The sequence below is a fragment of the Hyperolius riggenbachi genome, chromosome 2 (assembly GCF_040937935.1).
Source record: "Hyperolius riggenbachi isolate aHypRig1 chromosome 2, aHypRig1.pri, whole genome shotgun sequence".
Lineage (NCBI taxonomy): Eukaryota > Metazoa > Chordata > Amphibia > Anura > Hyperoliidae > Hyperolius > Hyperolius riggenbachi.
The window spans coordinates 332,508,299-332,532,236 of record NC_090647.1 but is presented as its reverse complement, the minus strand read 5'-3'; positions in this window follow the sequence as shown (position 1 = coordinate 332,532,236).

Below are 23,938 nucleotides of genomic sequence, written 5' to 3'. Positions count from 1 at the left end.
TAATTTCTGTAATTTCTTTGTAATATAACACCCGTGCACTGGCTCAGGTCGGTATGCTGGTGATAAATTGATAGCAAACAATGTATTTCAATCCCAGGAAAAATAATTAAAGCAGAAGTAACTTCGAGTAAAGGCCAGCATATTACAAAGTCGCTGTAGAAACAATGCTTTAACACCAGCCTTTTTAAAAGGATGATAAGGTATTAAGATATATGAAACTAATGATTTTGATTTGTCATGACAGTACTTCACCAAGATAAGTGGTGAAGTACTGTCACCTGTACCAGTCCACAATTATACTTCACAAAATGATTTTTAAAATGGAAAAAAAAGTTGAGACAGGACACCTTATGATCTGTAATGGGGGTTACTTACTGGCCATACTGCTATAGTGTTATTATTATTATTATTATTATTATTATTATTATGTATTTATATAGCAGTGACATCTTCTGCAGCACTTTACAGAGTACATAGTCATGTCACTGACTGTCCTCAGAGAAGCTCGCAATCTAATTCTACCATAGTCATAGTCTAATGTCCTACTATATTATTATGTATTTATATAGCACTGACATCTTCTGCAGCACTTTACAGAGTACATAGTCATGACACTGACTGTCCTCAGAGGAGCTCACAATCTAATCCCTACCATGGTCATAGTGTGATGTCCTACCATATTATTATTATGTACTAGCTGATGGCACAGCGTTGCCCGGGGTATGTATTTGGCTGGTGTTGCCTCCGCCCACTTTTTCTAACCCTAACACACAATTACTCAATTACTCAATGATCTAGTTTGTGAGCTTTGCGGTCTTGGGCATCAGTAATTTGCATTGAAATGAAACAAATCTGATTGGCTGTTTGTGGCTTCACCCTCTTTTCTGAATTTGTCACCCAATGACCAACTGTACCAGGTTTGAGGCGTGTGCCATTAACAGTGCAAGAATGGCAGCAATTGAAAATCAATAGGTGAATTTTGATTGGTTTTATAGGCTCCACCCACTTTTCTGAATATTAATCCCAGTCACTCAGTGACCAACTGTGCAAAGTTTTAGAATCCTACCATTAACAGTGTAAGAATGGCTGCAGTTTACATTTTCCCAGTGAAATTTGTCTACACCCACTTTTTGGTTATGGGGATAAATAGTATCCTATATGTTACTCCAGGTAATGTCCTATGTGTGTGCCAAATTTAATTAAAATCCGTTCAGCCATTGTTGCGTGACTGAGTAACAAACATCCAAACTTTCGCATTTATAATATTAGTAAGATTTATATAGCATTGACATCTCCTATAGCACTTTACAGAGTACATAGTCATGTCACTGACTGTTCTCAGAGGTGCTCACAATCTAATCCTACCACTGTCTAGCTATCACACTTACTACTTTTCCTTATGTTTGGGGGGTGGGGCGGTGTCTGTGGATAATCAGCGCCAGGTGTCAAATACCCTAGGTACGCCACTGATTACCAGGCTCATTAAAGTATACTTTAACATGTCACTCTGGCAAAAATAAAAAATAACTTCCATTATCAACAAAGCAGGTGGTTTCTGTGCACAGAGGTCACCACTGGGCGCTAAAACCAGGCGCGGGGTGCGTAACGGTAATTCGGGGCTCTAGTGGCTGCTGGACCCCGAATTACATCTACCTATGAGGTGCGAAAACCCGAAGGGGGAATAGTATTTAGTGCCACAGGGGAGTTTTGCGGTAGCAGGGAGAGCCATCATTTGGCTCTCCTGGTGCCCAACTCACCGGCGACACAACAATTTGTACACATTAGTAGAGAACCGGGATTATTCACATTCGCGGCGAACCGGGAACTTTTCTGAAAGTTCAGTTTGCCCCCATAGTGCATCATGAGGGTCAACTTTGACCCTCTACATCAGTGTTCCCCAACCCTGTCCTCAAGGCCCACCAACAGTGCATGTTTTGTGGAAATCCACAGAGGTAGATAATCAGCTCTGCTGGAACACCAATTACCTCACCTGTGCATGTTTGTGGTTTTCTGCAAAACATGTACTGTTGGTGGGCCTTGAGGACAGGGTTGGGGAACTCTGCTCTACATCACAGCCAGCAGGCACATTGTAGCCAATTAGGCTACACTCCCTCCTGGAGCCCCACCCCCCTTATAAAAGGCAGGCAGCGTCAGGCAGTGGACTCACTCGTGTGCCTGCAGTAATTAGAAAAGGGATGGCTGCTGCAGACTCTCATAGGGAAAGCTTAGTTAGGCTCTTGTAGGCTTGTTAGCTTGCTCCTGGCTGATTGTTATTGCTATAAAAGCACCCCTCAACAGCTCTTTTGAGAGCTAATCTTGTTCTTGTGATCTATTTTTTTTTTTGTGTGGCCCATTAGCATTATATACAGCCCTGTCAGTCAGTGTCACTGTGCCTGTCCGGTACCTGTCTGTGTGTGACAGGTGCACATTGTAATACCCATCACTGCATATACCTACTACCTGTTGTTCACTTCAGTGCACCCACCTACCTATGTGAGCGCACGCAGTGTCACTGTGCCTATCCAGTACCTGTCTGTGCGTGACAGGTGCACATTGTAATACCCATCACTGCATATACCTACTACCTGTTGTTCACTTCAGAATCAGAATCTTTATTTTCGCCAAGCACGACTGGGTCGTGCCCGGAATTGGGCTTGGCACGTACAGGGTACTGATACAGATACAAATACAGATACAGGATGGAACATGCAGTCAGAAGAAGCAAAAAAACAAAAACAGAAACAGATGCAGGGGGACACAATGACACTTCAGTGCACCCACCTACCTATGTGAGCGCACGCAGTGTGATATACCACTCCGTGCATACCTGTTAACTGCACCTGTGTGACTGACTGCACATTGTATTAGTCAAGTCGGTGCATACCTTTCACTTCATCCCCCCCAATATGGACAAAACTAAAGGCAGGCCACCTGTTCGAGGTCGCGCTGTCGTGATTTTGTGCGGCCCTCGACCAAAGTACAGTGTTCAGAAGAAGGCACGTGCCATCAACCCCCAATACTGTCAGGACGAAGTTGACTATTTAACACAGAACACCTAATCTTTCTCAGCTTCTGCACGGAAGCGTGACATATCTTCCTCCTCCTGGTCTGATTCTGGCACCCCACTTAACACTCAGTCGGCCGCCACCACCAAAGTGCCATCACCCCAAGGCTCAGCGGTGTGGAAATTTTTGTGTGTGTCTGCCTTAGATGAGAGCAATGCCATCTGTACTCTCTGCCACCGAAAATTGAGCTGTGGAAAGACCAAGACCCGCGTAGGGACAACTACCTTATGAAGGCACATGATTATAAAGCACAAACTGCAATGGGATGACCACCTGAGGGAAAGCAGCACACAAAAGCAAATCCACACACCACAGTGGAAGATATGCAATTATTTCTCAAAAAGGCGATACCCAAACTGTACCGTGATGTTGAAAGGCAAGTGGTGTCATCTCTGGCACACAGCGTTGGGTCAAGGGACCATCTGACCATGTGGTCTGCAAAGCACGGTCAGACTTGCCCGAAGTCTAAGTCAGTCCCCACACACAGCATCTCTGCCTGCACGCCATGTGACTGCCTGCCCCAAGACTAAGTCGCTCCCCACACAGCACCTCTGCACGCAGGCTGCTTGACTGCCTTTTCCACCACCACCAAAAGGGTCCAGGACTCCAGGTGGATTCCTGAATTTTTAAGGCCGCTGCTAGCAGTGGCCACTATACTAATTTTTCTGGTGCGTGTACATGCCTGCCTAATTTTTCTGGCTGCACTGCAGCTGCAACAACAAAACAAAAGGCATGTACATGTGCCAATTCCCCTTTATGATCATTACCTTGCTGCGGTGAAGGGGCTTGCGTATCACAATGAAGCAATGACCGATGGCTATATGAGTGTGTCGGGAGGGGGGGGGGCACACCCAAGATAATAAGGTCATTGCTTCATTCTGGACAGACCAAATTTGATCAGTTGGACAGTCACTGTTGTTCTATAATTGAGCTACTACAGCCCGGCGACCATGCACTCTCGCCATGGTGCGCACCAGTCCAGCACGGCCGTCACAACACAAACAGCTGTTTGCGGTGCGTTACACAGTGAGTTTTTGTGTTAGTGTGAAGCTGTACTCTAATTACACTCCCTGATTGATGTATACACATGCAAGATGTTTTAAAGCACTTTATGCCTGCAATTTAGCATTCAATGTGATTTCTGCCCTTAAAACGCTGCTTTGCGTCAAATCCAGATTTTTCCCCGGGACTTTTGGCATCTATCCCACTCATCCATGCCCCCCTCCAGTTGTTAGACCCCTTGACACATCTTTTCCATCACTTTTGTGGCCAGCATAAGTGTTTCCAGTTTTCAAAGTTCGCCTCTCTATTAAAACCAAACTTTTGCGGAAGTTCGCGAACCAAAAATCGGAGGTTCGGGCCATCTCTTCACATTAGCAAGGTTTCCAATAGTCCACGATTTCCAAGGGTCTAAGTGACATAGATTCGCCAGTTGGGTGTATTACCTATAGTAGTTCAAACGTATGTACTAGGAAGGGTGTCCTTCATCCCCCCGCCCCCCTTTTTTTTTACAATTGTTCCTGTTCCTGCATCAATAAAACTCCTATTCTAAGCTCCTGAGCCAGAGTTTAAGGCAATTTTCAGACAGTATTTAGCTTGTCTAACTTTAAAGCAATATAAGTGTCATAGCAGATGAAAGATAATACATCTAAAATGATTTGAGACTATGCTTTTTATTATCAGAGAGCTAAGATAGATTGGTTATTTCTCATAAAGATAGAAAGTCACGTGACTAATTTGATATTTTCTGAGAACAAAAAAGTAAACATCTTGTCTTATTGTCATTTTCTATACTCTTTGTACTTGATGTGCATTTGACCTGAAGGCACTTGTCTTCAAAGCAGGCAGTGTTGACACCTTATAAATTGTGTCACACTTTATTTGAATGTCAAGTACTCCAGGTATAGCAAGTTCTGATATCAGGAGGTAAGTGTTGAAAGTTTTCTGGGTTATCATTTTCACTGCAAACCAAATGGCTTTCACTTGCTTTGTGGTGAAACATTTTCAAGAGTGCAGAGAGTAGCTATCCAGTTAAAACTGCCTTTTGGGGGGGGGGGGGGGGGAGATATTCAATGACTTGGGTAAATCAGAGCCTTTGTTTTAAGAATAAAACGTTTCGGGTTAGGGTAGTAAGCTGTCAAAATCAGAAAGTCTGTTATGGTTTCGTTAAAGTTAGACTCGGAGTGACCCAAACCACTCGAAAAATATGGGGGACTAAAATTGTCCGAAAAGCCCTCCTACTAAAAAGCAATGCTTGTTGTGATTGGGTCACTGCGAGCTGCTTGTTTACTCTGTTGTACTGGTCCAAGCCCTATCCTATACAGCCATATCAATCCCTGCCATGTACTGAGGAGGATCAAAAGTCCAAAACAGGCTGTCTACATGTGGGGTTTAGAGATGTCGCGAACCTCAGATTTTCGGTTCGTGAACCCTGTTCGCGAACCTCCGCGAAAGGTTCAGTTCGCGAAAAAGTTTGCGAACCGCAATAGACTTCAATGGGGATGCGAACTTTGAAAATTTGAAAAAATTCTATTGGCTGGAAAAATGATAGAGAACATGTTTCAAGGGCTCTAGTACCTGGAGGCCCACCCTCCACCCTCCTCCCTCCACCCTCCTTCCTCCTCCCTCCACCCTCCTCCCTCCACCCTCCTCCCTCCTCCCTCCACCCTCCACCCTCCTCCCTTCACCCTCCTCCCTCCACCCTCCACCCAAATCCAAATCCAAATCCAAAAAAGCTTTATTGGCAGGACCAAATACATTTAGCATTGCCAAAGCAAAACAAAACATTAACATGAGGGGGGGGGGGGATTGTGGGAATAAGGGAAGGATAAAGGGGGTTGGGGTATATAGTCCATAGGTGTGTGGAGGATGTAAGGGACAGCATGGGGGACTGGGATATACAGTCCATAGGGGGGTATTGGGGGGAATACAGTCCATGTGGTATCATGTTCCTCTCAGTTGGTGGCAGGCTGTGACATATCGGGCAGCTATTTGCACGGTTGTTTCCTCCTCCTCCAGTAGGATGTAGAGTTTCCTCTCTTCATCTGTGGAGGTAAAATCCTGGATGTGGGCGGAGAGTCTCTGGAAGTGGGCGGTCCTCACAGGTGCGTATTTGCTGCAGTGTAGCAGGAAGTGGGCCTCATCCTCCAAGACCTCCTGCTCGCATTGTCTGCACAGTCTCTCCTCCCGGGGCTTCCATGTCTGTCTGTGCTGCCCTGTCTCTATCTCCAGGCTGTGGGCACTCAGACGGTACAAACTCAAGACCTGTCTGTCTTTGTGGTGATGTAGCCTTTCCAGATATGGAGCCATTGTGTACTCCCTCTGTAGTGATTGATAGACAGTGAGTTTCTTGGAATTCTTTATGTCTCTTCTCCATTCCTCTATGTATCGTTCCTTGCAGCTTTCTATAGTCCGTTTTATTTGGGCTTTTGTCAGCCTGTGTTGGTGGCCTTGGCTGGGCTGGCTGCTGGCTGCTGATGCTTTGCTTGAGAGCGCGTGGTATGGCCTCGCCCCCCTGGCTCAGTGAGGCTTTATGGTGGTAAGTGCTGGGGTTGCTGCTCTGTATATGCGCCCAGTATGAGAGTGCCCTCTGCTCCCTCCACCCTCCTCCCTCCACCCTCCCACCCTCCTCCCTCAACCCTCCACCCTCCACCCTCCTCCCTCCACCCTCCTCCCTCCTCCCTCCACCCTCCACCCTCCACCCTCCTCCCTCCACCCTCCACCCTCCTCCCTCCACCCTCCTCCCTCCACCCTCCTCCCTCCTCCCTCCACCCTCCACCCTCCTCCCTCCACCCTCCTCCCTCCACCCTCCTCCCTCCTCTCTCCACCCTCCACCCTCCTCCCTCCACCCTCCTCCCTCCACCCTCCTCCCTCCTCTCTCCACCCTCCACCCTCCTCCCTCCACCCCCCTCCCTCCTGCCTCCACCCTCCTCCCTCCAGATGAGGGAGGAGGGAATAGGTAGAAGGGGAGGAGGGTAGAAGGGTAGAAGGGGAGGAGGGAGGAGGGAGGTGGGAGGAAAGCAGCTGTCCCTTAACTAATTAGTGTAGGCAGACAAGTGAGTGAAATGGCATAAGGACCTTGCTTGGAGGAGGGAGGGGGGGCGGGCCTCCAGCAGTGTGTTTGGTAATAATGTGACTGCTGACTGTGATGTAGAGGGCAAAGTTTTGCTCAATAGAGCATTATGGGGCGAATCGAACTTCCGCAAAAGTTCACCTGGTGCAGGCGAACGCGAACCCCCAAAGTTCGCCTGGAACCGTTCGCCGGCGAACAGTGCGCTACATCTCTAGTGGGGTTGGTGTGGCTGTGTACAATTAAAGCTGTATGCATTTATTATCTAACTTTGGTAAATTTGGTCTGCTAAAAAAAGAAAAAACTGTTTTTGTAACTAAAGGCTGAATCATAGGGCGATCATCCTTTATTTTATGTAGGGACAACAGTAATCAGTAAACATGTCCATTAATTGCTGTGCATTATCTTTACGTATGTATTTTAATCTGTGGGTATACAGTTAGAGGATGTTGGCTATCTATTTATTATACACGTAGTGCCCTTGTCTTGTTATCTATCTTGTATACCGTGCTTTCATTTTTACTTACATTTTTAATTATATGACATACTGTACATTTATTTAGTTCTAGACTGTGCTGTCTTAAAGTAACAGTTAATTTTAGGGGGGGGGGGGGGATATTTGATTGCATTCTAGTTCCCTAATTGTTCAGAAATATAATTTTGAACTGTATTTATTATTCTCCACCAATCACTACCTTATGTGCCAACCAGATTTTATCAAGACCTACCTTTCCTATCCTATATTGTTTTTATCAAAGTTTTCCAATAGTATATGTTAATGAGGTATTGTTATGACATCTTTGTGGAGGTCCTCTTTATCTTTATTCCGTGTAGTGATTAACAAGGGCACGTGGTCTGTACATGTAATTTCACCAGTTTTACGTCTGTGATCCATTGTAGTTCTTTTTTTTAATCTATTGGGCAGAAGTCACTCACCACATAGTCTAAAATGGAAAAGTTAACAAACAACCTATGTCTGACATCCATCATGCAATACAAAGTGATTTGACAAAATGATCAATACTCTTGACTGAAATAATGATCATGGACAATCAATCAGTGTCTTACGTAGAAGTCTTCTGTTTTGCTCACATTTTTGTTTGAAGTTTAAATCTCTCAACTGGCAACTGTATGCGTTTTTGTGGGTAAGTAAGTCTAAGAAAAAAGAAGTTATACACACCTAATTATGTAAGCATCTAAAAAAGAAATTCTAAGAGAATTTTAAACCACACATTCCAAAGGTCCATCATTTGATATAAATAATAATAATAAAAGAACACCAAATACCGAATGCACCATATTTTTTGCTCTCCCCCTCAAAACCAAGTGTGTGAATCTTATCGACCAAACAATACATTATAGTAAAGCTGGTGCCAGTTCTCTCCTGAAGCTTTCTCTAACTCTAACCCCTTTCCAAGTTAAAAGTGATCCCCATGACGCCTGCAGTGTACAGCAGCAGAAGAATGCACTCACCTGTCCAGTCAGTGTGCTTCTTCCTGTCTGTGGTAGGGAGACACAGTGAAACTGTACCTTCAAAAAATAGAGACAATGGGAGCCCAGATGATGTAGTATATTAGTGTAAGCTGGGTTACAGGAACTTTGAAAATACAGGAACTTTGAGAATAATACTCACAAAATGAGGTTGCAATTCAGAGCAACCAATCGATGAAACAGATGGAGAATACAGCTTTATACAGCAATAGAGAAGGGGCTCCAGGGGCCACTCTGCAGGGGCCCCAGTGGATCGCTATTAGAGCAGAAAGGGTTAACACTTTTTAGGTGCTTGATACTGCTTTGAGCACCTGTTTCACACTCCGTTTCCTTGGGATGTTTAATCAAAATGGTTACAGTGACACAAAGGTTCTGGCGCTCCCCCTGCACTCCAATATCAGTATAAGTTCCCGACTCACCCTAGCTAAAACCTTCTGAAGACACATCAACACACCAGAAACTCTGTGCTGCCTGAACCGGGCTCTTACTACTTGAAGTGGTATTATCAGACGGGCAGTTCAAAGATGCTTTGGTGTCTTTTAGTATGCCAGTTCCTTCCTCCTGGTTCTGCCGCGGGTGTATATGCATCTGGCTATTTGCTGCCCCTGCTGGATCAATCTCTTCCCCAGCGTTACCTTTGTCCTCCATTCTGTTTCCTATAGCAGTTCCCTTCCTGCTGTGGTCAGATGACCTTGTGGCTCTGAATACGGTAGCCTGCAGGGTACAGAAAAGCATTGCACTTCTGTGTAGATTCTCTATTATTAAAGGTGTATCCATCCTTTCTATGTTTTGCACTTACAAACTGTTAAAGTTTATAAAAAGGTATATCACTGGTACTACCCTGTACAGCAGACATTTGGAGCCCAAAACTTCCAACAACAGTGATTAACAAATAAAAGGTTTTTCGGATAAGACAATATGATACCAAATTTGTAATAAAACCAATAAAAAAGCTGGCACGCCACCTCACTAGTTTTGGACCACTGCGGGTCCTTCCTCAGAGTATGATAACTATTACCTAAGAAAAGGTAGACAGCTTGGGTAGAGATGCTCCAGAAGACACCCCTGCACCATGAAGATGCACCAGGTTTAGAATTTTGCCTAAATTCAGGTGTGCCTCATGGTCAGGTGCATCTTACGGAAAAAGAAATGCGGCAGTTGCAAAAGGTTCAGTATTCTTAAACAAGTTTCAATAATAGACAAAAACCAATGAGATGTGTAAAATGAAAATGGAAGTGGGTATGGCCCGACTGAGCACAAACAACAATCAATCACAAAAATGATAGCCAAAATGTTAGTATTATTCCTTCATATATCAACATTAAAAAAACACATAAAAATGTGTCCCCAGCTCCAGATGGTCCTCCTCACCCGGTGTAGCCCCCCCCCCCCAGACGTCTACCTCCCTCTAGACCCCCCGGTAACCCACGCCTAACTAAAGGAAAAATCGGAAGCCACTCAGAGGAACTGGTATAGATGTCCTCAAAAACCACAATGAAGCATGTGCACCTGCTTCAGTGGTAAAAAATCTCTGTTGCAGTCAGTCAAGTTTCAATAATATAATAATGTTTAAATGTTCATTCACACAAGTCATATTAGGGATAATATTAATAATTCCATTCAAGTCATATTAGGGATAATATTAATAATTCCATTCAAATATATTTACTATATATATATATATATATATATATATATATATATATATATATATATATATATATATACATATATATATATATATACATCTATATATATATATATGCATCTATATACTGTATATATGCATCTGTGATAAGTACTGTATGTTCTGGCGGATGAGACTACTTTTTAACCCTTAAAATCTTCTGAAAAGTCAGAGGTCTTTGTATATGCCGGGTGTCATTGATGCCGGGTGATACGCCCTATCCTGTTACCGCCTCTCAGATCTCGCTGCTGAGGACCGTAGTGAAGCAACACAGGCAGAGGCATCGCTAGCCCTATTTTGGGGTGGCACGTGCCCCCAATCTGTCCTGGGGTGCCACGGATCTCAGAGGCTCCCTCCCTCCAGCCGCCGCCGCCGCGTCACTCAGACCTCAGGATCAGGCGGCGAGCCGGCGACCAATCGTGCGGGCGCTAGGACCCAGTGCCCGCACTGATATGCGGAAGTGACATCACTTCTGCATATCAAGCGGGTGCGTCCGGCGCCCGCTGGTACTGGTCGGGTCGCCGCTGATCCTGAGGTCTGCTGCGAGGTAAGGGGGGGGGGGAGCGGCGGCGGCTAGAGGGGGGCCTCCCTGTCACTCACTCACTCACTCCCTAAAGGGGCTCCCTGGCACTCACTCACTCCCTAAAGGGGCTCCCTGGCACTCACTCACTACCTAAAGGGCCTCCCTGTCACTCACTCACTTCCTAAAGGGGCTCCCTGGCACTCACTCACTCCCTAAAGGGGCTCCCTGGCACTCACTCACTCACTCCCTAAAGGGGCTCCCTGGCACTCACTCACTGCCTAAAGGGGCTCCCTGGCACTCACTCACTTCCTAAAGGGGCTCCCTGGCACTCACTCCCTAAAGGGGCTCCCTGGCACTCACTCACTACCTAACGGGCCTCCCTGGCACTCACTCACTCCCTAAAGGGGCTCCCTGGCACTCACTCACTGCCAAAAGGGGCTCACTGGCACTCACTCACTGCCAAAAGGGGCTCCCTGGCACTCACTCACTGCCTAAAGGGGCTCCCTGGCACTCACTCACTCCCTAAAGGGGCTCCCTGGCACTCACTCACTCCCTAAAGGGACTCCCTGTCACTCACTCACTCCCTAAAGGGGCTCCCTGGCACTCACTCACTGCTTAAATGGTCTCCCTGGCACTCACTCACTGCCTAAAGGGGCTCCCTGGCACTCACTCACTGCCTAAAGGGCCTCCCTGGCACTCACTCACTGCCTAAAGGGGCTCCCTGGCACTCACTCCCTAAAGGGGCTCCCTGGCACTCACTCACTGCCTAAAGGGGCTCCCTGTCACTCACTCACTACCTAAAGGGGCTCCCTGTCACTCACTCACTGCCTAAAGGGGCTTACTGTCACTCACTCACTGCCTAAAGGGGCTCCCTGTCACTCACTCACTGCCTAAAGGGGCTCCCTGTCACTCACTCACTCCCTAAAGGGGCTCCCTGGCACTCACTCACTGCCTAAAGGGGCTCCCTGGCACTCACTCACTCCCTAAAGGGGCTCCCTGGCACTCACTCACTCCCTAAAAGGGCTCCCTGGCACTCACTCACTACCTAAAGGGGCTCCCTGGCACTCACTCACTCCCTAAAGGGGCTCCCTGGCACTCACTCACTACCTAAAGGGGCTCCCTGTCACTCACTATCGGGGTCCCTGTCACTCACTACCTAACTGGAGGCACCTGTCACTCACTAGCTAACCTGGGGGTCCCTGTCACTCACTACCTAACTTGGGGGCTACCATATTAAGGGGGCATTCTGCCTATTTATGTGAAATGCTGTCTATTTATGTGCCTCATGACTGCTGAATTTGTCTTGTTGGGAGCATTATGATTTGTTGGGGGCCTCAAGATTGCTGAATTTGCCTTGTTGGGGGCCTCATGATTTGTTGGGGGCCTCATGATTGCTGAATTTGTCTTGTTGGGGGCCTCATGATTTGTTGGAGGCCTCATGATTGCTGAATTTGTCTTGTTGGGGGCCTCATGATTTGTTGGGGGCCTCATGATTGCTGAATTTGTCTTGTTGGGGGTCACATGATTTTTAACTGCGAGACTATGGGAAAAGCTGAATCCTTATCATATGAGACAATAGCATTAACCACTTGAGGACTGCAGGGCTAAACCCCCCTAGTGACCAGGCAATATTTAGCTAAATTGACCACTGCAGCTTTAAGGCCAAGCTGCAGGGCCGCACAACTCAGCACACAAGTGATCCCCCCCCCCCTTTTCTCCCCACCAACAGAGCTCTCTGTTGGTGGGGTCTGATCGCTCCCCCATGTTTATTTTTTAAAAATAAATATTATTATTTTGTTTTTTTTCTTCAAAACCCCTGTTTCTTTAAGTTTATTCCCTCCCTCCCTCCCCACAGCCAGCCAATTATGGCGACCGGCTGTCATAGGCTTCTGCCTATGAGAGCCGATCGCACTCTTGTCCCCCATGGGGACAGCCGTGTCACACGGCTGTCCCCAGTGCAGCGCTGCTGCTCTTCGCAGCGCTGCACCTAGTGATCGCCGTCTAACAGTCTCCCGAGCGGCAATAGCCGCTCGGAGACTGAAGGCGGGGCGGAGCTCCGCCCTCCGAGCACGAGATGCGCACGCACCATGCGCGCGATCTCATGCAAAACAGAGCCCCAGGACTTTACGCCAATTGGCGTTAGGCAGTCCTGGGGCTGCCGCCGCGGCCACGCCTACTGGCGTGACACGGGCGGCAGAAGGTTAAACTTACTTTTTTTAGCTTTTTAAAACAGAAAATAAAACTGGGAGGTTCTAAAAAATTTAATACATTTTTCAGGAGTAGGCTGGATGAAATTGTTTATCTTCACAGTTTATTTTCAACTTGGATTTTCCATAATGTTCATGTATGAGTTAAAACGTTTGTACAGTATTTAGTTTAAATTTCTGTTGCCACTTTGCGATAGATAAGTGACTTTTGGGTTGCAGTTTGGGTACTCGGCCTCCAAAAGGTTCGCCACCACTGTCATAATCTAATGTCCCACCATTGCTAGGTTCATGTAAATTTGTCTCCACCCGTTACCACACCTATATTCTGGTCCATGGCCCACCCATTTTTCGGTGCGGCGCGATAAGCACGCCGCACAACGTGATCCTCATATTTTTGGCACGCTAGCTGCAGTGTGCTGAATTCTGCTGCCTACAGTATGTACAGTATACGCTGTTCTCTAGTGCCTGCACTGTGTGCTGATTTACCTCCAGTGTGTACAGTGTAAGGTGTTACTCTGTGCCTTTACTGATTGTAAACCAGCTATATTGTATGCTGATCCCTGCTACTTTCAGTATGTACAGTATTAGCTGTAAAGCCTGGTACACACATACAATTTTGATTAGCCAATTTTAGCTCTGTTCATAAAATTCATTGTCTGTTGGCCCACTTACTGCACGGGGGTGGTAAAATTGGGGGTCAGTGATTGACCAATCAAAATTGTATGTGCGTATACATCTTTGATCTATGCCTATACTGATTGTAAATTATCTAAATAAAGGACAGGGGGCTCCATCCAATATTTCGATGGGCAGGCCCGTTATCTGTAGCTTACATAGCTGCTAAGTTCATGTACATTTGGCCCCACCCATGGCCACGCCCACTCACCTCATGGTCACGCCCATTTTTGCCGCGGCGCGCTGAGCGCGCCGCATATACCTCCCCGCCTGGTGCCCACAGGTGCCCCCGATCTCCAAGGACCCTAGAAACGCCCCTGAACACAGGCGCACATATGCGAGATCTGAGAGGCTGAGAAGGAGGTAAATAGGATACAAGGGTGGGCAAGAAGGATGAAGGAGGCATGTTTTATGGACACAGCGCAATCTATTCTTCTATACCGCTCTGATGAACAGGTAGACAAGTATAGCTGACCAATCCACTTCGAGCGAGAGAGTTGACCAATCCAACCAGTTTATTGCCTATATACTGTTATATACTGGGTACCACATACAGTACAGCACCAGTATCTATTCATACATAGCACCAGTCTATCATTTTTTTTTAATTTTAATTTGGTGTGCATTGGAAGAGGGATAGTCTTATATGGCGAGTATATATCCCAAACTCTATATTTTAACTGGAAAAGTTGGGGGGTCGTCTTATATGTCCAGTCGTCTTATACGCCGGAGTATACGGTATATATTTTACACAGCAATAGAGGTAATAGTAACACGTTTCTCTTATTTATACATGTATTACTGTATAGCATGCACAGTATGCAGTAACAGCAGGCCTGTATAGTGACAATGCCGCAGTGATGGAAAGCTTATATGATGTCAGAACAAGGAGGAAGTGTACACATAAAAAACCCAATGATTGTAAGCTAATATGTCCCTACAGTGTACAGTGAACTGATAATACTGTATATGCAAGAAGAAAATCAGCACAAAGAAAGGGTAAATGACCAAAATGCTATAGCTGCAAACTTTGCCCAAAATGAGCAATATACATTACCTAAAGTTTTGAGGTGTAAAAGCAAAACCTTTTTATCAAGGAAAAATCCTTATATTTATTATAACAAACCAGCTGATTCTGATTAATTTGATTGAAACATTCCAGCACAAGTAATCATTTATTTAAATAGACTAAAACTTGTAAAATCACCAGTATTTTTTGAAGAGACTCGACATCTTCAAAAAAAGGATCAAAGCAAAGTTTTCACTACTTAAAAAGATACCGTTTTTTTTCGGTCGCACTTTTTCTACCCCAAAAAGTCTTATATTCCAAACGTATAGTTTTGGGTCCCTGAATATACTTACTGGATCCTGCCGCCGCACTCCTGTCCTCAGTCTGCGGTAATCCGAGGCTGCCCAATCATCCAGGTTCGTGTCTTGTGTATCATGAGGCTTCCCACTCATCAGTCTCAAAGCCTTATATAAACCAGTACTGGCCATCCCTGTGCCATCTGCCTGGCATCAGTTGGGATCAGTTTGGATCAGTTTGTAGTTCACTTACAGAGTCAGGACATGACGAGAAAACAGCATTTCTACAATATTCTGCCATCCTATATAATAAAACCCCTGTGTCTCTGTGTCCTGTCCGTGTGTGTGTGTCTCTCTGCTTCCAGACCTGACAGTTTGCTGTCTGAGAACCTCATTGCATTGTGGGAAATAACAGCTTTTTCCAACTGCCAAGCAAGCAACATCTCCTCATGTGCATTTACTGCAGACAGCAGTGGAAGACTGGAGAGCGGGACGCATCTGTGCTCACGTTGCCAGGGGAGTGCCCGTAGCCTAGTGCCCATTGTTTAATGGGCAGGCTTTTTTACTAGTATTTCTCATAATTTCCTGCCCTGTTTAGTTCACCAACCTGATCTTTTGCGGAAGTTCGCCCCCATAGTGCGCCATTAGGGTCAACTTTGACCCTCTACATCACAGTCAGCAGGCACAATGTAGCCAATTAGGCTACACTCTCTCCTGGAGCCACTCCCCCCTTATAAAAGGCAGGCAGCGCTGGCTATTACACTCACTCGTGTGCCTACAGTAATTAGTGAAGGGACAGCTGCTGGCAGACTCTCATAAGGAATGATTAGTTAGGCTCTTGTAGGCTTGTTAGCTTGCTCCTGGCTGATTGTTATTGCTAAAATAGCACCCCTCAACAGCTCTTTTGAGAGCTAATGTTCTCCGGATGTGTTTTTTTGTGTTGCCCACTGACACTGCATTATACAGCCCTATCTGTTGCAGCTGGACCTTGGTAATTGCTATTACTGTGCCAGTCAGGCCCTGCCTAACTATCTATACTGGGACACCTACCTATGCCTATCTAACTACTGGGGTACCTACTTACCTATACGGGGACACCTACCTATGCCTACCTACCTACCTATACTAGGGCACCTACCTATGCCTACCTACCTATACTGGTACTCCTACCTATGCCTACCTACCTATACTGGGACTCCTACCTATGCCTACCTACCTATACTGGGACTCCTACCTATGCCTAGATAACTACTGGGGCACCTACCTATGCCTACCTACCTATACTGGGGCACCTACCTATGCCTACCTACCTATACTGGGACTCCTACCTATGCCTAGCTAACTACTGGGGCACCTACCTATGTCTACTTACCTATACTGGGACTCCTACCTATGCCTAGCTAACTACTGGGGCACCTACCTATGCCTATCTACCTATACTGGGACACCTACCTATGCCTACCTACCTATACTGGGGCACCTACCTATGCCGACCTACCTATACTGGGCTTCTTACCTATGCCTAGCTAACTACTGGGGCACCTACCTATGCCTATCTACCTATACTGGGACACCTACCTATGCCTATCTACCTATAATGGGACACCTACCTATGCTTACCTACCTATACTGGGGCACCTACCTATGCCGACCTCCCTATACTGGGACTCCTACCTATGCCTAGCTAACTACTGGGGCACCTACCTATGCCTATCTACCAATACTGGGACACTTACTTATGCCTACCTACCTATACTGGGGCACCTACCTATGCCTACCTACATACAAGAAGATAATACGTTTGTTGCTTCATTGTGGACAGAATAATTTTGATCAGCTGGACAGTCACTGTTGTTATATCACTGAGCTACCACAGCCCGGCGACCATATGGGCTTGAACACCGCCACGGCCTGCACTCTCGCCATGGTGCGCACCAGTCCAGCACTATATATATATATATATATATATATATATATATATATATATATATATATATATATATATATCACAGACATTTGCTGTTCTTCCTATTTCTCACCCACACCAGGATAAGAAATACAATACCCACCATAGCTCCCAACTGTCCCTCTTTTGGAGGGACAGTCCCTCTTTCAGTAGCAAGGGGTTGATTTTTCCTCATTTTTAACATTTAAAACATTTAACACAAAATACAACATTTTTAGGTATTGCATACCTCCCAACTTTTTGAAAAAAGAAAGAGGGACACCTTAAGACACTACCCTTCCCCACCTCTAACCACGCCCCCACCACACTCCTCACCATGCAAGCATATCACAAAGAATTCAGAAATAAAAGATGTAGTTTTATCATTGAAACCACACTGGTTCTTTTTAGCATCTTTCATTTTTTTCGTTTTTTGCATTGTCCGCCCACGGGGATTGAGCGCGGTGATGGCAGTTGCACCGGTTATGTGCGCCGATTCGTCAGGATTCCGCCGTTTCTGTACTGGTCCTTAAAGGGGGAGAGACCGCTGGTACTTAATTGTTTAATAGTGTGTTATCCAAGAAGCTGTTCTGGAGTAATGGCCATTTTCAAAATGGAGGATGGAGAATTCCATCAATCACAATGGACAAATCGTGATCACCATCTATTTACGTTGTACAGCGCTGCGATCGGCAGCAGCACGGTACTGGGACAGCCATGTGACATGGCTGTCCCCTCCTGAGACTGGGGAGTGATCGGCTGTCATAGGCTGAAGCCTATGACAGCTAATCACCCTGATTGGCTGGCAGGGGGAGGGAGGGAGCAGGGGAACAAATAAAAAAAAAGCTAAATTTAATAAAAATAAATAAAATAAATATTTATTAAAAAAAATAAACAACTGTGGAGCGATCAGACAAGGGGGGGAGGATCACTTGTGTGCTGTGTTGTGCAGTCCTGCAGCTTGGCCTTAAAGCTTCAGTGGCCAATTAACAATAAGAAGGCCTGGTCTTTAAGGGGGTTTAACACTGAGGTTGTGTTGTATAGGGTCTCTTAGAGATATTGTATGCATAGTCACAAAATATGTGGCTACTGTTATGTTATCATGAAGTGACTGCCATAGAAGATTTTACACGCAGTTATGCTGAAGATAAAATCTGTTGTTTAACTACTCAAAGACCGCTCCACGCCAATGGGTGTGACCGCCGTGGCAGCCCCAGAACCGCCTAACGACAATTGGCGTCAGGTCCTGGAGCCGGCTATTGAAGGAGGGTGCGTGCGCATCTCCTTCTTCGGGGCGGAGCTCCATCCCTAGCCGCTCGGGAGACTGTTAGACGGGGTGATCGCTGTCTATTTACAAAGTGCAGGGCTGCAATCAGCAGCAGCGCTGCACTGGGACAGCCGTGTGATACGGCTGTCCCCCTGGGGGACAAGAGAGCGATCGGCTCTCATAGGCAGAAGCCTATGACAGCCGATCACCTGAGTGGCTGGCTGGGGGGAGGGAGGGGTTTTCTAAAAAAAAAAAAAATTAAAGGAATAGTAAAAAATCTTTAAAAAAAAACGAACATAAATATTGATTAAAAAAAAAAAAAACTGGGGGGCGATCAGACCCAACCAACAGAGAGCTCTGTTGGTGGGGAGAAAAGGGGGGGGGGGGAATCACTCATGTGCTGTGTTGTGCGGCCCTGCAGCTTGGCCTTAGAGCTGCAGTGGCCAATTATGAAAAAAAGAGCCTGGTCTTTAGGGGGGTTTACCACTGCGGTCCTCAAGTGGTTAAATTAATTAGCATGCAAAAAGACTAATGCTTTCAGTTATAGAGAAAATGTGAGTATCAGTAGGAAATCCTTCTCTGAACAATGTAGTAAAAGCCTAACATTATGCGTGGTCTCCCAATAAATTAAAAAAAAAAAGTAAGAAAAAAAAATACTGTGCATTCCCTAGTCTACAAAAGAGCATGTATCATCTATTCTGATTTGTAATAAATGCATGTGCAGTAAATGTTCTGTTTAATTTAATCTAGTCGCTGCCTATCCAATGAAAATATATAAAAAATGGTATAGGTGCATTTGGGAGTAGTAGAAATAGTTAGCTCCTTAGCAGAGCCATAAAGAAGTAAACAGTAGGCTTGTATGAAGATCTATGGGGCCCCACAGTGCCATTGTCTTCAAAAGGAATTTAAAACAAATTGCTGAGGGCCAGTACATAATTTAAAGACTCACTGCAATTTTATGACTTGCTAATGTTCCTAATTACATGCCCGTGAAAGGCTTAATTAATTGGAGGATGTAGCAAAAAGTGGAGCCTATGTTTGTTATCACAGTTCCACTGCATTGATTTTAGTGCCTACTGAGAATTTAGGACCTCTTTATTTGCACAAAGAAAATGCAAGTCTTTTGAAAAAAAAAAAGCACATAACGATCAACCCCTCGCTGCTATCTAATATACTTTTCTCTACTTAACCAAAGTGCTTGTAATCATATTTTGTAAATGTTGGTGCTGTTAATTGCATTGTAAGAGAAAATAGGTTCTGCTTGGCTGATTGTGGAGAATTTGAAGATTTTTTTCTTTTTCATTCCAAGTGCTCTAAGAAGTATTTATGTAATCAAGTATAACTGAGTTTCAACAAGTTTTTTTTTTTTTTTAATAAGTTTCTTGGTTATGAACATCTTAGTATTTTATAAACAGTCATAAACTGTTGCATTGTTGTACACTTTATATCCGAAGAAAAATGCAATATGTTCTTTCATACATCAAACCCCCAAAAGAAACCTGCAGTACCCTCTGTATTTCCCACCCTGTCTACTATAAATCATTTTTTACTATGAAATTTTAGGAGGAAGAGGTGCTTTAAGATAGAGAGAAAGAGAGAGCCTGATGCAATTCCCAAGAATTAAAAAAAGAAATGCATCATGTTAGTGCACTAACACCATGCACCTCACACACTGCTGTATGATCCAGTTGTTAATGTAATGCCTGCTGTGCCTATGAAGATTCACATAGTGCATTCAGGGCCGACCCTAGACTTTTTGCCGCCTGAGGCAAATTTAGGATAAAATTGCTAACGCCCTCCCCCCCCCCCCCCCCCGCGCGTGCAGGTCGGGGGTATAGGGCCTAGCGGTGGTGGTGGTGGTGGGGGGGGGGGTAGCAATTTTCTTCTAAAGTGACATCAGTGGAGCGCACGCTGGAACGCGGAAAAGGTGAGTCCACACCGCCCATGCAGCGGCTGCTTCCTAATTACAGCTGGAGGGGAGTGGCTGCTTCCTAATTACAGCTGGAGGGGAGCGCAGATAGGGGGGACCCAGGCGAGGGAGGGGGGGTCCGACCCCCCTCCCCACCGCTAGGCCCAATACCCCCGACCTGCCTGCTACCCCTCCGGCTCGGGACGGGCGGGTGCCGCACCTAGAAGTTTGCCGCCTGAGGCAAATGTTTCACCCCGCCTCATGAGCGGGCCGGCCCTGAGTGCATTAAGGGTGCATTAAACCTGTTGGCTAGTGTTAAAAAATTGTTTTTAGGAATAATGGTGTGTGGTTTCTATTGCTGATTCATTCCACACCACATATCTCCTAAAGCTTACTTTCTAATATTTTTTTTCTTTTTACATTTTATTTAAAATTTAAAAAAAAATGCTACAACCCCACTAACCTAAGATTATTTTTTTAACCCTTTGTTGTAGAACAGCTGAGCCTTCTAGACTTTCACTGCCTGAACAATACTAGGTCATTTGTTATAGTACAAAATTAACCCCCTTGATGGTAATCCCGAGCTGAGCTGGGGCTGAGATATTTGGGCTCAGAGCAGTAAGCTCGGGCTAGTCCAAACGCCACACGCTTTTGTTTTTCTGGATTCCACGCACGATCGGCGCTTGTCAGCGGTGGTGCAGCATGACTTCGGGCGGCGTGATGTCATCGGGGAAGGGCATGAAAATTAAAGTGGACCATAACTATTGAACAGGGTGGAAGGAAAAAGAGATGTTGATCTGTATGTATGTGTATATATATATATATATATATATATAGAGAGAGAGAGAGAGAGAGAGAGAGAGAGAGAGATAGAGAGAGAGTTAAGCCTGTCCAATTCCTCCTCATTTGTCTCTAATCACAAGTTGTAATTTGATCTCTCCCCTGTGTCACTTTACTGTTACCGATTTTTGTCTGGATTTTGACTGATCTCTGTCTGCTGCCTACACCGTTAGTGCACTATCACCATGACCTCTGCCTGGAGTTTGACTACTCTCTGCCTACCTTATTTGTACAGTTTCACAATTTTTTAAGTTTATTCATAAATGTATTAAATTAAATATTGTTTAAACACAATTTGTGTTCTAGACTTCTATTTATATGCCTAATGTCTACCAGGCTTTTATCCTGACATATTTTGGTGAGTTATGACTTAAGAATTGGAGGCCTAAAATTCTTGAAAAAATGTATCACTTTTGACTCATAATTCCAGACACAAATGCACCGCCAGGGAGGTTAAATACCCTAACTAGTGTTGGGCGAACACCTAGATGTTCGGGTTCGCGAACGTTCGCCGAACATCGCCGCGATGTTCGGGTGTTCGACCCGAACTCCGAACATAATGGAAGTCAATGGGGACCCGAACTTTCGTGCTTTGTAAAGCTTCCTTACATGCTACATACCCCAGGTATTGGGTATTGTATTTGCAGGGTATGTGCACCTTGGGAGTGGGTACAAGAGGAAAAATTTTTTAGCAAAAAGAGCTTATAGTTTTTGAGAAAATCGATTTTAAAGTTTCAAAGGGAAAACTGTCTTTTAAATGCGGGAAATGTCTGTTTTCTTTGCACAGGTAACATGCTTTTTGTCAGCATGCAGTCATAAATGTAATACATATAAGAGGTTCCAGGAAAAGGGACCGGTAACGCTAACCCAGCAGCAGCACACGTGATGGAACAGGAGGAGGGTGGCGCAGGAGGAGAAGGCCACGCTTTATGACACAACAACCCAGGCCTTGCATGAGGACAAGAAGCGTGCAGATAGCAATTTGCGTTTTGTCGCCATGCAGTCATAAATTTAATACAGATGAGAGGTTCAATAAACAGGGACCGGAAACGCTAACCCATCACAGATGTTCATTGTTCATGTTACTTGGTTGGGGTCCGGGAGTGTTGCGTAGTCGTTTCCAATCCAGGATTGATTCATTTTAATTTGAGTCAGACTGTCTGCATTTTCTGTGGAGAGGCGGATACGCCGATCTGTGACGATGCCTCCGGCAGCACTAAAACAGCGTTCCGACATAACGCTGGCTGCCGGGCAAGCCAGCACCTCTATTGCGTACATTGCCAGTTTGTGCCAGGTGTCTAGCTTCGATACCCAATAGTTGAAGGGTGCAGATGGATTGTTCAACACAGCTGTGCCATCTGACATGTAGTCCTTGACCATCTTCTCCAGGCGATCGGTGTTGGAGGTGGATCTGCACGCTTGCTGTTCTGTGTGCTGCTGCATGGGTGTCAGAAAATTTTCCCACTCCAAGGACACTGCCGATACCATTCCCTTTTGGGCACTAGCTGCGGCTTGTGTTGTTTGCTGCCCTCCTGGTCGTCCTGGGTTTGCGGAAGTCAGTCTGTCGGCGTACAACTGGCTAGAGGAGGGGGAGGATGTCAATCTCCTTTTTAAAGTCTCCACAAGGGCCTGCTGGTATTCTTCCATTTTGACCTGTCGGACTCTTTCTTCAAGCAGTTTTGGAACATTGTGTTTGTACCGTGGATCCAGAAGGGTATAAACCCAGTAATTGGTGTTGTCCAGAATGCGCACAATGCCTGGGTCGCATTCAATGCAGTCCTAGGCCGAAGAGGTCATAGCCTAGGGTCACAAAAACCTGTTTATTTGGGCTATTTCAATGGTAGTGATGGTGATGTACATAAATCTCAGCCATGGCCGTTAGCAACATCTGAATTTCACGAAATGTCTCATGCAGGTAGAAGACATATTGTTAGACTTGGATTCCAAAGATGGGGTCCCTACATCTCTGCAAACCAGAGTTACAGGGGTCCAAAATTGGTAAAAACCCCCATAGACTTTCATTGCCTCCCTATTTCACTTTCCAAAATCTCACATCTTTTCAAAGGGCAATGGCTCAGCAGTACCAAATTTTCTAGCATCGTAGGGACCCTTAGGGGGAACATGACTGGTGAGTTTCGGGCCCCTAGGCCGAAGAGGTCATAGCCTAGGGTCACAAAAACCTGTTTATTTGGGCTATTTCAATGGTAGTGATGGTGACGTACATAAATCTCAGCTATGGCCGTTAGCAACGTCTGAATTTCACGAAATGTCTCATGCAGGTAGAAGACATATTGTTAGACTTGGATTCCAAAGATGGGGTCCCTACATCTCTGCAAACTAGAGTTACAGGGGTCCAAAATTGGTAAAATCCCCCATAGGCTTTCATTGGGCCTACTATTTACCGTTCCAAAATCTCACACCATTTCAAAGGGCAATGGCTCAGCAGTGGCAAAACTCACCAGTCATGATCCCCCTAAGGATCCCTACAATGTTAGAAAATTTGGTACTGCTGAGCCATTGCCCTTTGAAAAGATGTGAGATTTTGGAAAGTGAAATAGGGAGGCAATGAAAGTCTATGGGGGATTTTACCAATTTTGGACCCCTGTAACTCTGGTTTGCAGAGATGTAGGGACCCCATCTTTGGAATCCAAGTCTAACAATATGTCTTCTACCTGCATGAGACATTTCGTGAAATTCAGACGTTGCTAACGGCCATAGCTGAGATTTATGTACGTCACCATCACTACCTTTGAAATAGCCCAAATAAACAGGTTTTTGTGACCCTAGGCTATGACCTCTTTGGCCTAGGGGCCCGAAACTCACCAGTCATGTTCCCCCTAAGGGTCCCTACAATGCTAGAAAATTTGGTACTGCTGAGCCATTGCCCTTTGAAAAGATGTGAGATTTTGGAAAGTGAAATAGGGAGGCAATGAAAGTCTATGGGGGATTTTACCA